This window comes from Mobula birostris, chromosome 3 (genome assembly GCF_030028105.1).
Source record: "Mobula birostris isolate sMobBir1 chromosome 3, sMobBir1.hap1, whole genome shotgun sequence".
NCBI classification, from domain to species: Eukaryota; Metazoa; Chordata; class Chondrichthyes; order Myliobatiformes; family Myliobatidae; genus Mobula; species Mobula birostris.
Genome location: NC_092372.1, coordinates 109917706 through 109934458, shown reverse-complemented (window position 1 = coordinate 109934458; position 16753 = coordinate 109917706).

Below are 16753 nucleotides of genomic sequence, written 5' to 3'. Positions count from 1 at the left end.
ACCAGGAAATTGTATTCTGACTGATGCCGTATTCCCTACAAAACGTAACAGCATGGAATTGCTCTTCTGAATTGGAAGTCAGGGCCACTGTGATGTTTTGTCCCAGTGGTTGATTGCAGAGTTCTGATACTTTGCACCAGAACCCTCAACAGCTGGATCCAGACTCCTTATGGTCAGATGCAGCTCTTTGGCTGACAGTCCAATTTCTGAAGCACGATGGAGAAAGGATCTTCATTTAAAGTCTACATCTCTGTTCATGTAGATGAAGGTGGAATTGAAATTGTACAGAAGTGCAGATGGTGGAGAGAGAACAGCAGGGAAGGGATGTGAAAGGCAAAGTGCTTGGAATGATAAAATTACTGGTCCAACCAGCTGAAAGAAGGTAAGAGTGAAGGTAGGTCAAGAGAGGAATATGGGCATTCCTGCCATCTAACACAGCACGTTACTTTATTTTGTTTTCCTTTTTTTGTCTTTCTCCTTCTCTCAAACTGACAACGGTAAAGTACAAAGAAGCTCTGTGCTGAGCTTTGTTTCTCCGGTAAGCCGAACTATTGCTACACAGAGCTGTGAGGAGTTCTGTAGGAGCCATAATCGATCTGTAAAGCCCTGGTTGGTCCGTTCTTCGAGCTGCTAACTCAGGAGCTACTCATCTGACCTGTAACTTCACTGGCAAAGCTGGTAACATTTCTGACTCTGACAAATAAGTAATTCATGATCTGACTAAAGTAATTGTTGGCTACTGATTAAGTGCTTCTGCCAGATCTAATGAATATATGAGATTAGAGGAAATATGAACAAGTGTGGCCTCTTTGGGCCTTCAGACCTGCTCTGCTCATCAAAATCGTGACTGTTCAGGATTGTGTGGCTTTTTCTGCACTTTCTTCATATATTTTGATTCCTTTAACATCAAGAAATCTATCAATCTTCTTCTGAATGAACTCAGTGGCTAAAGTTTGGTAGACTTTTAGCGAGGCTTTCAGTCCTCTGCATGAGTATGCATTTCCTCATCTCAGGCATAAAGCATCTACCCTCCACTGTAATACCAGAACCTGGCTCTAGATACCACAGTCAAGTGTAACACCCTCCTTGGATATAGTCTGTTAAGTTCTGCAAGCTTCAACAAAATATCTCACCAGTCTAAATTCAAGAGAATATGGTAGAATTAGACTACTTCATGCCTCCTTTTCTGGTGGACTCAGCAACACAAGAATTAAGTTAGAGAAGTTTCCTTGCACTCATACTGTGGTAACAAAATACTGTTTTTGGTAAAGAACTCGAAACTTGAGGAACCAGTGCTTACAGTGCGATCCCATCAAGGCCTAGTATATTTGCAGGAGGGATGGCGACGGATGCTACCTTTAATGGTCACATATAACATGGTTGTTAGTCCCATGACACAACAGAGATTCTCAGATAATACATCTGAAGGAAACCTCAGATGCTTAACACTAGTAAAATAATGTTAACTCAAATGTGAGTTAAAATACTATTCTAATGGAACAACTAATGCATTCTTTGCACATTTTGAACAGAAGGACAGTGAAGTGACTCCCACCACTCATCTAACAGCTTCCCTTGCACCTGTGCCCACAGTCACCACAGAATCTCAGTCTCATAATTGACCTCGTCATGGTCCTTTGCACCTTGTTGTTCACTGCTCAGAATTTCTCTGTAATTGTAACACTTTATTAGGTTCACTTATACACCAGGTACCTCCTACCTGATGGTAACAGTGAGAAAAGGGCATGCCCTGGGTGCTGGAGGTCATTAATAATGGACGCTGCCTTTCTGAGACACTGGGTACTTTGTAGGCTAGTACCCAAGATAGAGCTGACTAAATTTATGACCCTCTGCAGCTTCTTTCGGTCCTGTGCAGTAGAACCCTCCCCCCATATAGAAAATTTTGAGTGCATTTGTTGACATACCAATTCTCTTCAAAATCCTAATGAAGTATAGTTGCTGTCTTGCCTACTTTATAACTACATCGATATGTTAAAACCAGGTTAGGTCCTCAGAGATCTTGGCACCCAGGAACTTGAACTGTTTACTCTCTCCACTTCTGATCCCTCTATGAGGATTGGTATGTGTTCTTTCGTCCGTCTTACCCTTCCTGAAGTCAACAATCAGCTCTTTCATCTTACTGACGTTGAGTGCCAGGTTGTTGCTGCACTCCACTAGTTGGCATATCTCGCTCCTGTACACCCTCTCATCTCCATCTGTGATTCTACAAACAATGGTTGCATCATCAGCAAATTTATAGGTGGTATTTGAGCTATACCTAGCCAGACAGTCATAGGCACAGAGAGAGTAGAGCAGTGGGCTAAGCACACACTCCTAAGATGTACCAGTGTTAATCGTCAGTGAAGAGGAGGAAGGTATAGGAAGGTAAGAGATGAGATAGAGGTGACATAGGGTCCCAGATAGGTTGGCTCCTCCAAAAATATTGAACATAGAACATAGAACAGTGAAATGTACAGCACATTACAGGTCCTTCGGCCCTCAATGCTGCACTGACCATGTAATGTACTATAGAAGCTGCCTAGAATTTCCCTAGCGCATAGCCCTCTATTTTTGTATGCTCCGTGTACCTATCTGAGAGGCTCTAAAAGACCCTATTGTATCCGCTTCCACGCACCCACCACTCTCTGTGTGAAAAACTTACCCCTGACATCCCCTCGGTACCTATTTCCAAGCACCTTAAAACTGTGCCCTCTTGTGTTAGTCATTTCAGCCCTGAGAAAAAGCCTCTGGCTATCCACACGATCAATGCCTCTCATCACCTTATACACCTCTATCAGGTCACCCCTTATCCTCCGTTGCTCCAAGGAGAAAAGGCCAAGTTCACTCAACCTATCCCCTCCAATCCAGGTAACATCCTTGTAAATCTCCTCTGCACTCTCTCTATAGTATCCACATCCTTCCTGTAGTGAGGTGACCAGAACTGAGCACAGTACTCCAAGTGGGGTCTGTCCAAGGTCTGATATAGAGTGTTGAATCTTTGTGGATAGAGTTAAGAAATAACAAGGGTAAAAAAAAAACCTTCATGAGAGTCATATACAGGCCTCCAAATAGTATCCAAAACATGGAGTTGAGATTGCAAAGGGAGCTAGAAAAAGCATGTAATAAGGTAATGACACAATTGTGATGGGGTCTTCAATATGCAAGAGGATTGGGAAAATCAGGATGGTGTTGGATTGCAAGAGAGGGAATTTGTTGAATGCCTATGAGATGGCCTTTCAGAGCAGCTTGTGCTTGAGCCTACTTGGGGAAAGGCGATCTTAGATTTGGTATTGTGTAATAACCCAGATCTTATTAGGGAGCTTAAAGTAAAGGAACTCTTAGGAGACAGTGATCCTAATATAATCGAATTCATACTGCAATTTGAGAGGGAGAAGCACAAGTCACAGGTATCAGTATCACAATGGAATAAAGGGAATTAGAGGGGCATGAGAGAGGAGCTTGCCCAGGTGGATTGGAGGGAAAGAGAGAGGAGCTTGCCCAGGTGGATTGGAGGGAAAGAGAGAGGAGCTTGCCCAGGTGGATTGGAGGAAGGTACTGGCAGGGATAATGGCAGAGCAGAGGTGGCTGAAGTTTCTGGGAATAGTTCACAAGGCACAGGATAGACATGTCCTACAGAGGAAGAAGTTCTCAAAAGGCAGAAATAGGCAACTGTTGTTGACAAAGGAAGTTAAGGACTGCATAAAAGCCAAGAAAAGGGCATGCAAGGTAGCAAAAGTGAGTGGAAAGTTGGATGATTGGGAAACTTTTAAAATCCAACAAAAGACAACTAAAAAAGCTGTAAGAAGGGAAAAGATGAAATATGAGGGCAAACTAGCCAATAATATAAAGCAGGACACTAAGAGTTTTTTTCAGTTATATAAAGAATAAACGGGAACTGAGAATTGATACTGAACCACTGGAAAATAATGCTGGTGAGGTAGTAATGGAGGACAAAGAAATGGTAGATGAGCTTAATGTGTATTTTGCATCTGTTTTCACTGCGGAAGACATTAGCAGTGTGCCAGCGGTCTAGGAGTGTCGGGAAGTAGGAATGAGTACCATTGCTATTACAAAGGAAAAAGTGTAAGGCAAACTGAAAGGTTTTAAAGTGGATAAGTCACCTGGACCAGATGGACTACATCCCAGGGTCCTGATTATAGGCCAGTTAGCCTAATCTCAGTGGTTGGGAAAGTATTTGAATCTATTATTAAGGATAAAGTTTCAAGGTACTTGGAGTCTAATAACAAAATAAGCAAAAATCAGCATGGTTTCTGTAAAGGGAAAACTTGCCGGTCAGATCATCTGGAGTTCTTCGAGAAAGTATCAATCAGGGTGGACAAAGGAGAGGCAGAGGATGTCATTTGCTTGGATTTTCAGAAGGCATTTGATAAGGTGCCACAGATGAGGCTGCTTAACAAGATAAAATCCTACAGTGTTATAGGAGAGAGACTGGCATGGATAGTGGAATGGCTGATGGGCAGGAGGCAGTGAGTGGGAATAAAGGGGGCCTCTTTTGGTTGACTGCAGGTGACTAGTGGTGTTCCTCAGTGGTCAGTATTGGGAGCCCAACTTTTCACACTGTTTGTCAATGATTTGGATAATGGAATTGATGGCTTTGTGGATAAATTTGTGGATGATAGGAAGATGGGTGAAAAATTGGAAGAATGGGCAAAAAAGTGGCAGATGGAATACAGTGTTGGGAAATGTACGATAAGGCATTTTGGTAAAAGGAACAATAGTGTGGACTATTATCTAACTAGGGAGAAGGTTCAAACATCAGAGGTACAAAGAGACCTAGGAGTCCTCATGCAAGACTCCCAGAAGGTTAATTTACAGCTCAAGTCTGTGGTAAAGAAGGCAAATGCAGTGTTGGCATTTATTTCAAGGAGCATAGAATAGAAAAGCAATGCTGAGCCTTTATAAGACACTAGTCAGGCTACACTTGGAATATTGACAACATTTTTGGGGCCCATATCTTGCAGAAAGGATATGTGAGGAGCATTTGGCAGCTTTGGGCCTGTACTCACTGGAATTTAGAAGAATGTGGGGGGGCGGTGAGGGAGGGGGAATCTCATTAAAACCTACCGAATGTTGAAGAATAGATAGGGTAGATGTGGAAAGGATGCTTCCTATGGTGGGGGTATCCAGAACTAGAGGGCATGGACTCAAAATTGAGGTGTGTCCCTTAGAACAGAGGTAAGGAAGAATCTGTGAAAAGCTCTACCACAGACTGCTAAGTCTGTAGGTATATTTAATGTGCAAGTTGATCATTTCCTGTTTGGTCAGGGCATCAAAGGATATGGCAAGAAAGCAGGTGTATGGGGATGAGTGGGATCCAGGATAGTCCATGATGGAATGGTGGGGCAGTCTCGATGGGCTGAATGGCCTAATTCTGCTCCTTTGTCTTACGATTTTAACAATAATTCTCTCCATGGCTGACTGCTTACTTTTAAATATCTGGGTCATCCGGTTGAATAAATCCTTGATAAATTGATGGGGCCACTGCTTTCCGAGCTTTGGGTACATGTTTATGCTGGAACATAAGTGCACTTCTGACCACATCCAGCCTCAATCTGAAATCCTGTGATAGCTTTACATTCCTGAGCACTACCCCTTGTATCTATGAGGAAAACTATAAATTCCTCTCTGTTCTTTTCTATGAATTCTTAAGATTTTTCCATACTCTTGATAATGCAGCTTGTATGGATCTAACATCCACGTAAAACTGCAGAAGAAACGTTCCTCTGTTAGCATTTTACAAGCATATCATGCTTGTGTTTTCTTGTTTCCTCAGCTCATTTAAAAACAGTGAAGCTATTCATTAGATATGAATATGAATAAATATTTGAACATCTCCAATTTGTGATAATATACTATATAAAAAAGATGTCCTGTTTGGTCTAACACTATATGAAAAAGGTTAGTAGATGTCTAAGTTAATTCTCTAGTATTTTAGACAGACACCAGTTTTATAACAGACGCATGATTGACTAGTTTTGTCACTGATAAATCAACAGGATAAAAAAAATTTGCCATCAAACTGTACCAAACAATGCAAGATTATGGATAAATTATCTCATGAAGACATCTCACTAGGCTTAGGCCGTCTGCCACAACCTCTTCACAAATTCCTAGCATGTAAATGTACATCAGATTCAAGCTTAAAGTGTACATTGCTGATTAATTTTAATTAATGATCTAAATGATTCCATGAAGTTTAAAAATAGAGACGGTTGCAATTTATGTCTTTTTCAGAATGGCCTAAATCACTTTAGAATCGAGTCCTTTTCTGTACAGTCAGGGATCTAATATACAGAAAATTCCTACAAAGACTAGTATCTTGACCTGCAACCTGTTTAACAAACTATCTGCCGAAGAAACTCAGCAGGCTGAACAGCATCTGTGGGATGTTTTGATTGAAAGCTTGCATCAGGACTGAGTAGAGAGACAGGGCAGGAGGAGAATGAGTGTAGTGGCAGATGGAGCTGGAACCAGATGGTGGGGGGGTGGATAGGGGCGTGCAGAGAAGTGAACTGTGTGTGCCTAATGTAGACTGGAATCAGGAAGGGGAGAGGGAGATAAGATGAGAGATGAGGGGATAAGGGGGTGGTCTGAGGGGAAGGGAAGAAAAAATAGAATTCAGAATGAGATTGGACGTGGTGGGGTAGGAGAAGGGTGTTGTAATCTGTTTTCTTGTGATACATGAGTGATAAATATAGCCCTAGTAGTCTCATAAGTTCTTTACATTCACCTGGAAAAATGAAGTGTTGATTTAATTCCTTTTACAAGATATCATCACCTCTAGAGGTACTCTGCTATCCCACTATACTGTTAGCCTAGAATTTTGTTCTCAGTCTTTGGAATATATCATGAAGCTGAACCCTTTTACAGACAGGGATTACTGAGAATATCCAACAGACCAGGCAGCATTTTTGGAGAGAAATATAGACATCAATTTTGATTTCTCTCCACAGATGCTGCCTGACCTCCTAAAAATTTCCAGCACTTTCTGCTTTTAGTTTGAATTTCCCAGCATCAGTTGTGTTTCTGTTGATTTTCAATGATTCCGTTCAGTCATATTTAATCAAAACTGGAAATAGACCTGAAATGTTAATGCTCTTTTCTCCTCCACAGATTCATCCTGATCTACTAAGTGTTTCCAGCATTTTCTCTTTTACGTCAAATTTGTAGTATCTGTGTTTACTTTTGGTTTTGCAACTGGGACTTCTAGGATAATTTGTGAGTGCGCTGACATTTGTTGAAAGTCCTCATTGTTCAGGGCAGTGAGTACAAGAGTAGAGACATCATATTGCAACTGAGGAAACCATATCATGAGTATTCTCTGCTGTTCTAGTCACCAAGCCATGATGTTACTAAACTGGAAAAAATGCACGTAAAAGGTTCACAATGATGTTACCAAGACTGTTGAGTTATAAAACTGAGGAAATAAATTATTTTAATCTATGCTATTTAATAAAAAAAATACAACAACTAGCTTAGCACATACTTTCTTTTCCAAAATATAAGGCTAGTTAATTCAAGAAGGCAATTTGACAATGTTTTACAAATAGTGAAGGCCAACTACTCATTTAATTTTGAAATATCAATATGTAACTGCAGTGGTGGAGCTATTAATCCAAAACAAGTAGTCAATAGCGCAGGATAAGTTTCGTATTTTTAAAGAGCTCTACAGTGCTGCAGAAATCTACTCCTGTAATTCCTTTCTTTATTGTTGTGCATGCGTTTTATCAAATCATTAGAGACAATTAGGTAGCCGCAGAGTTTGGAAAATCAGGCTGAGATCAATGTCAGTGGAGCTCCGCCCATTTTGCAATATCTGTGGACTATTGATAGTGCTTTTATGCAGGTCTTGCAAACATGCAACAAAGCTCAAGTCACAGGAAGTGATCACGAGCCTACACAGCATAATCCTTAACTCCAGCTGGATACTTTGCCGCAATTGGAGCAAAGGGATTAGAAAGGAGCATACTCCAATTGGTTTAGCGATGATTTTATTTAGAGATACAGCAGAGCAGGTCCTTTTGGCCAATGAGGCCATGTTGTGCTATCACACTCACATGACATAGTAACTGGCTAACCAAGACACCTCTGAAGTGTGGGAGGAAAGAGGAGCACGTGGATGAAACCCACGTGGTCATGGGGAGAATGTACAAACTTCTTACAGAGCGAAGCAGGAACTGAACCTGGATCACTGCTGCTGTAAAGTGTTATTGTGACTGCGACACCACGGTGTCACTCCATGCCTCAGATTAGAAATCTTCCCCCTCTCACTTAAACTACGCTCCATTTTGGAGTACTCTACTATGGTAAGAAAACTGGTAATATACAGCTTCCCTGTGCCTCTCATAATTTTAAACATTTCTATAAAATTGCTCCTCATTCTGCTGTGTTCCATGGAATAAAGACCAACTTCTCCCTATAACACATGCACTCTAGTCCTGACGATATTCTTATAAATCTCTCCTGTACTCTTTCCAGTTTAACCATGTCATTCCTATAACAGGGGACCAAAACTGAACACTATGCTCCATGTACAGCCTCGCCAGTGGCTATAAACTGCATCATAATGTTACAGTCCTAAACTGAATGCCATTTTCAGGCCTTGAAAGAGGCCCTTAAGATTGAGAGCTTGAAACTTGGAAATGCAAATTGCGAGTGTAATGTTGGCACTGTAGGCTTGGCACTGATGTGGCAGCAGGTACCTCATACAGTGAGTGTGTGGGTACTTTATAAATTCTGACAGTTATTCAGGAATTCCATGTGCTCTGAATACATCTCAATGTCATTGTTATATTCCATCTCCCCTTTGACTGATCATGGGCCTAAGATTCTCAGTAGTTAGTGGAGATATGACATTTTTCAAGAAACATCCTTCAATATTTTCCTTTGTCCACATAGTGATCTTTACTCAGAATGAAATGATTGTTACAAGAGTCTGGCGCCAAGTACACAAACCATGCAATGAGTAGGAGTAAAAGGGGCCTTTTCTGGTTGGCTGCCGATGACTGGTGGCGTTCCTCAGGGGTCAGTATTGGGACCACTACTTTTCACACTGTTTTTCAATGATTTGGATAGTGGAATTGATGGCTTTGTGACAAAGTTTGTGGATGATATTAGGATAGGTGGAGAGATAGGTAGTGCTGAGGAAACAATGCGATTGCCGCAGGACTTAGACAAATTGGAAGAATGGGCAAAAAACTGGCAGATGGAATACAGTGTTGGGAAATGTATGATAAAGGGAATAAGAGTCTGGATTATTATCTAAATGGGGAACAGGTTCAAACATCAGAGGTGCAAAGAGAATTAGGAGTCCTCATGCAAGACTCCCAGAAGGTTAATTTACAGGTTGAGTCTGTGGTAAAGAAGGCATTTATTTCAATGGGAATAGAATATAGGCAGAAGGAGATAATGAAGAAGCTGCTCTTGGAGCATTGTCAACAGCTTTTTGCCCCATATCTCAGAAAGAATGTGTTGTCATTGGAGAGAGTCCAGAGGAAGTTCATGAGGATGATTCCAGGAATGAAGGGGTTAACATATGAGGAGCGTTTAGCAGCTTTGGACCTGCACTCACTGGAATTTAGAAGAATACAGAAGTATCTCATTGAAACCTACTGAATGTTGAAAGGACTAGATAGGGTGGATGTGAAGAGGATGTTTCCTGTGGTGGGGGTGCCCAGAACTAGAGGGCACAGCCTCAAAATTGAGGGGCGACCTTTTAGAACAAAGGTAAGAAGGAATTTTTTTAGCCAGAGAGTAGTGAATCTGTGGAATGGTCTGTCAGAGACTGCTGTGGAGGCCAAGACCGTGGGTATATTTAAAGCGAAAATTAATTATTTCCTGATTGGTCGGGGCATTAAAGGTTCTGGTGAGAAGGCAGGTGTATGGGGTTGAGTGGGATCCAGGATCAGCCAGGATGGAATGGCAGAGCAGACTCAATGGGATGAATGGTCCAATTCTGCCCCGATGTGTTATGGCCTAATGTGGCCCACCCAACAGAGACATTGACTGTAACTGGGCCTCATTGCTGTTAAATTTAGTCTGGGTGATGTGCTGATGTATTCATTTATCCTTCTAGTCAATTTTGAGTGTTTTACTGAGACAGCAGCAATGATATGTTTTTAAAAATGATCATTCAAATCTCATGTCAAGGATATCTAGTAGCCAATAGACTGTAATTTATATCAGATCTTAGTTCTTGATCTTCAAATGTTCTTCGTTTTAATTTGGAAGTTTGGTTGATTGCCAAGTTTGGCTAAACGTTCGCAGACATTTTGGCTCCTATGGAAAAGCCATCATCAGTGCGCTTTTGAGGATGTTGTTTTCTCAGAACGCTGGCTTATATGTGTAATACCCTGGTTCCTGTTTTTACAACAGCCTCAACTGCACACTGATGATTGGAGCCAAAATGTCTGCAAACATCTTGGCAAGCTCAGCGATCAACTAAACTTCCGAATAACCAACCTGAGCTACCAATATTCTGCAGTTCTTGGCCTCAGTTGACCAAAGGTTATGTTGACATTTTGACTATGATACTGAATTTCATCAAGAAATTTTGCATTTGCTGAGAGGAGACTTGCAAAATACAGGTAGTGGTCCATGTGTTTCAGGATTTTTATTGCTGGAGAGTAGTTTTGTACAATGCATTTATCATTGGTAGAGAATCGTCATCTTGTGGATGTTAAATGTAAGACCCATTCTCTCATATGTTTCCTTAAAAAAGTCCTCACCACCTTGAAGGTAAACCTTTGAGTATGCACAAATACTGATATAGTTCGCAAACACCAGCCCAGTTATTGATGTTGATGTGACCTTGATATATTTGTTACAGGTTAAATAGTTTCTGATTAATTCTGATGATTAACTCTACTCACATAATAATTTTATTGAAGGTGGAATGCAATATTGTGGGAGAAAAGCAAACTGCAAAATAGATAGTAACAATGAATTGACAGCAGACTTCACTAAGGTAGTATGTGTTGTAGGCTTAACTCTGTCATTTTGTCATTCAATTTTCTGTGGGATGCTCTGCCATAGACTGCAGTGGAGACCAAGTTCGTCCATGGGTATATTCAAAGTTGAAGTTGATAGATTCCTGATTGGTTGGAGCATCAAAGGAGAGGGCTGGTGTATGGGACTGAATGGGATCCAGGATCAGCCATGATGAAATGGTGGAGCAGACTCGATGGGCTGAATGGCCTAATTCTGCTCCTGTGTTTTGCAAGTCTCCTCTCAGCAAAGGCAAACATTCTTGATGAAATTCAGTATCACACTCAAATTGTCAACATAACCTTTGGTCAACTGAGGCCAAGAACTGCGGAATATTGGTAGCTCAGACTGGCTGTTTGGAAGTCTGGTTGATCACTGAGCTTGCCAAAATATTTGCAGACATTTTGGCTGCTATGGAAAAGCCATCATCAGAGCACTGTTGAGGGTGTTGTCTCCTCAGAATGCTGGTTTATATGTGTAATACTTAAATCAATTAAAGAAGCATCCTGATTGAAGTATAATTTCTTAACCATTTATGAGCAGATGGCACTGCCAGCTAAACCAGAAAACATTACCTGTCCTTGACTGTTGTTGAGAAGATGGTGATGAGCCATCTTTTTAATCCACTATAATATTCACACATTGCTATTCAGGAGGGAGTCCCAGAATTGAAATCAGTTTACAATGAAATTCTAGCAATATATTTCCAAATCAGCATGGCACATCACTTGGAAAGGACCCCACAGGCAGTGATGGTCTCATGTGCCTTCTTCCTTTGTCACATGTAGAGGTAGAATATGCAGATTGTGATCATGGCATCAAGTAGCCAAGGAGAATAACCACTAACCATTTTGTAAATAGCACAACCATGTGGGATTATGCATCAGTAATGGAGGGATCGAGTTTCTGGGAGATTATATGTAGAGGTGTATTCTTCTGGAGCCAACGGATGGTGTGGAGGGTACATTGTGGAGATTGGTTGGCTACAATGTGTTGGAGAGATGAGGAGCGGGAAAGAGTGTGATTGGTTGGAGTCGGGGAAGACATTTGTGAAATGGGAGTTGAAACTTAGTTTGGCCTCTTTTTTGACCTAAAGTAGTTAGGACTTTGTCAGTGTGAACTAAAGTAGGAGGCATGGAATTTACAAGACATTAGACCTTATGACTCATTTTGCAAGACTACCCATCAGATCCATCATCTCCTCCTGCCCCTCCCCCCCCAAAAAACAGGTACTGTACTTTGTTTTGATTTCAGTCATGGGAAGAGGTCACTAGGTGGACAGAGGAATTGATTCAGGCAAAATGCTTAAATCCTCCTAGAAATAAAATGCAACAATCCTGCTGATTATGAGGAAACATGGGGCAACTACACCTCAAAATGGAGGTGGATGGAACGGAGAACTTCAAGGCTATGTATCAAGAATACATGGAAACTCAGTAGAAATGGTAAAAGGACTATACCACCTCACAAATTACCCATGTTCCCATCTCAACAGCTAGTGCCTACCAATTCCTTGTTAGAGTCTGTAGACCCCACCTTGGCCCTATCAGTAACTTCAGTACAAACAATCAGAGCCATTGTTAATCCCGAGAGACAGCCTCAAACAGACATTGCCTTTCATTGTGCAGAAGCATATTACTGGTGCTCTTGCTTCTAAGGATATCATTATTACTGTAGAAAACAAAGGGTTTTCACACTAATCTGTTAAGCATTTTAATGTTTTATTCTGATGGTGTCACCAGCAGCATTTCCAAGACTACAATTTACAACTATCTCCTATCATCAGCAGAGTGTTATTAAAACAAGTACTTCAGCTTGGTAACTTTATATCACTACTGGAGTGCAACAAAATATCAACTGAGGAATCTATATTAGTAACACACATAAAAGTTGCTGGTGAACGCAGCAGGCCAGGCAGCATCTCTAGGAAGAGGTGCAGTCGACGTTTCAGGCCGAGACCCTTCGTCAGGGGCTTGAATTTCCAGCATCTGCAGAATTCCTGTTGTTTGCGAATCTATATTAGTATTCATTTTTATCTTGAGAGTTCATTGCTGGATCAACAGATTAGCTATAAATGATCAGAATAAGCAATGGTTCAGTTTTATGTCTTAAAGGAACAGTAGGAAACAAGAGGGAAGGTGTTTGTTCTGCTGAAATGTATTTTGTTACTTAGTTACTTGCTAATAGATTGTACCCCCTTGGCACAATCTATTAACAAGTATCTAAGTAATGAAATACATTGGTGCAACAGGGATCAAAGTGCTTTATTATCTAAATTAGGTTATTCTATCTTGCAAAGTTCTGGAGTTGACAAGGTGAAACAAAACCCATACAAAGCCATAGATTGCCTGCTTCCCAGAGAAGAACAGGTTTAATTATCTATTTAAATATGTCACATCCTTTTCCAAATAAATATCTCCACCATCCCACAAAACTAGATGCCAACCAACCAGCACTTTACCAAACAGCTCCCAAAGCTTTGTCCAAACATAGAGAAAGATACAGTCAGTTAAATTTAAATTTAAAGAACACTCCTTTGAAAAAGAACACTGCAGCTCCTAAGTGAAGCTATTATTTCGTGTGTGAGTGTCAGGTGTCGAATTCACGAAAGCATGAATAATGGGTTTATTATCAGCACAGCTCTTAAATCATTAACTAAGCGACAGTAAGGTTGAGGAACATTATCATAAATAGAAAGTGCGTTTAGAGTATTTCTTTATCATAATTGTGAAATGAGAACATGATAAACCTTATTTTTACTGTAAAATGATCTTGAGATATCTGTGTCAATCATTCAAGAAGTTTTATTGAAAATTAGTGAGTGAAATAAAGTTTATTTGCATGATAAAAACATTTAAACCTTTACAAGGCTATTGCCTTAGTACATGACCTCAGGAAAGTAGATAACATTATTGTATTTTACAAAATATTTTAAAAAGGCATTTCAAAAGATACTATAATCAATACCCAGGAGCTTACTAATATAAATGTCATTCCAGTCTTACCCTATTGCACCCAAAACACAATGGAGTATTTGTACTTTGTGGAGATCATTCTAGTGAATGCATAGAATTTTGCTTGTTCCTCTGCAGAAAGCCCAACCCACTCTGTACAATAGTAATCACAAATTTATTTATGTTAACCCTTAAAGTAGTTGTTATTATTTTCATATTATTAACAATGGGTAATTCCATCTTATTCTTCAGTGTGAGCGTGGCACACTGACAATGAGCTTATTATCTGAGTAAATGCATAGCACGGCTGCCTCTGGTGCCCAGTGAATACTGACATTGTTCACATCATTTTCAGTTAAAGGGACCTGAATCATTTGAGCTGTAAAACTGAATTTGGAATTAAGAACCAATAAGATTGAACCCTACTGCTGACAAAAACAATGCTTCTTTTTATCAGAGAGAGGGTTGGGATGGAGACTATCTACACTGACTAACAGTGAAGCTAATTCAGGCAAGCAAGGAATTTCATTGCACCCTGGTGAATCTTTTTATCCAATCTAATCTAATAAGGTTAAGGGTCCTTGGTGACTGCATCGTCTTCAGTATGAAACACTGGAAGAAAAGTGTCGTGCAACCTTTTGGTTGATAGGAGAAAGGAGAGGAGAGTGGTCCCATCCTTGGTGCATCTCTCTTACTTGTATATGCCGTTGAGGCAATGGTTGAGTAGGTTCCGCTTCTCCCAAGCAGTGGATGTGAAAGTGAGTGCAGATAGTCCAGGGATGTGCAGAGTTGTTTATTTAGAGCTGCTCATGGACCCATTCCTATTATTGTAGGTGAAATTTGACCACAGCAGATATGCTATAAACTGCTCAAGAGAAACACAAATGTGTTGTCAGAGTTTCTGAATTCTATGTCTTTTTTGAGACGTTATGTCATGTCTCCTAAATTGCAGCATAGTGCTTCACTTGTCTGGAACTGTGCTTCCTTATTAGAGAATTTCAAAGATGCCCTACCCTCGATGTGAAAAACTTTCTTCTCACCTCTGGCCTGATTAACCAACTTTTTTTTTGAAACAATGTCAGTTTCCTCTAGACTCCATAACCAAACAAAATATTGACTCTGTATCTGTCCCATCAAGAACTGATGAGTCATTTTCCCCAATACGACTTCCAACAAATATCAGAAACCATGGATTGACTCCCACCAGCAGATGAGGAAGTGACAGCCTCCCCTTTAAGGTGGGTGGCAGTGTATCAATCAGGGCTGCTTATCCCTAAATGGAGCTAGAAACTCATGGCTGTGGTTTAGTGTTAATGTAATAAGCAGCAGGGTTAGTGCTGCTGGGATGGTACAATTGTGATAATGAAAGAGGAGGAACATTTCCATGTTATGCATATCCTTGACGGGATTGTTTAGAGTTGCTGAAAAAAGTAAGGACTTTTTTTTAATTTGAAACTGTTATCACTCATATTTACATAGATTCATAAAGGAACAGGCCTTTCTGCCCACCATGTCTATGCTGACCTTTTTTGCTCAAATCAAGTAAAACTGCACTCAGAGGCCACTTTATCAGGTACACCTGTACGCCCCACTCATTAATGCAAGCATCTAATCAGCTAATCATGTGGCAGCAAATAAATGCATAAAAGCATGTTGAAATTATCAAGAGGTTCAGTTATTGTTCAGACCAGATATCAGAATGGGAAGAAGTGTAATCTAAGCGAAGAGACTAATGTGGAATGATAGTTGGTGCCAGACTGGGCGGCTTGAGTATCCCAGAAAGTGCTGATCTCCTGGGATTTTCACAAACAACTGTCATTAGAGTTTACAGTGGAAAATAAAACCAACCAGTGATCGGCAGTTCTGTGGGTGAAAACGGCTTGTTAATGAGGGACCTCAAAGGAGAATGGCCCGACCGGTTCCAGTTGACAGGAAAATGGCAATAACTCAAATAACCACATGTTACAACAGTGGTGTACAGAAGAGCATCTCTGAGAACTCAAGATAACAAACCTTGAAACAAATGGTCTACTGCAGCCAAAAAACAGGAAATTGCACTCAGCACCCACTTTACAAGGCACAGGCTGTACCTAATAAAGTGGCACTGAGTGTATTATGTCGACACTGAGTTGATATCTTCTTTGGGCTTATCTATTTTAGTGACTTCAAAATGTCTCTTAGACCAATAGAAGGAATATGCCTCCTCATGTTTGGAAAAGTTTAAGCTAATTTGACCGGGGGAGGGTGGGACCCAGTGTGACAGGGCTGAGGTTGGGGCAGTTGGTTTACAAGCAGAGGTGGTGTGTAGTGAGACAGTCAGGATGGACAGGCAGATGAGTGGGCAACATTGCAGTCAGTAGGATGAGTTGCAGTGTACAAGATCAAAAAGGGTGATGAATATAGGACTGAAGGTGTTATGTTTCAATGCACGCAGTATATGGAAAAAGTAGATGAACTTGTAGCACAATTAGAGATTGGCAGGTATGAAGTTGTGGATATCGCCGAGTCATGCTGTGGGAAGATTATAGCTGAGAGTTTAACATCCAAGTCTACACGTTGTATCAAAAGGATAGGCAGGTATTTAGAGGGGGTGGGGAGGCAATGTGACATAGGATCGGAAGCTGTTGAATCCTTGTGGGTAGAGCTAAGAAACTGCAAGGGTAAAAAGATCCAGATGGGAGGTATATGCAGGCCTCCAAATAGTAGCCAGGATGTGGGCTACAAATTACAATGGGAGATAGAAAAGACTTTTCAAAAGAGCAATATTACAATAGTCATGAGGATTGTAATAT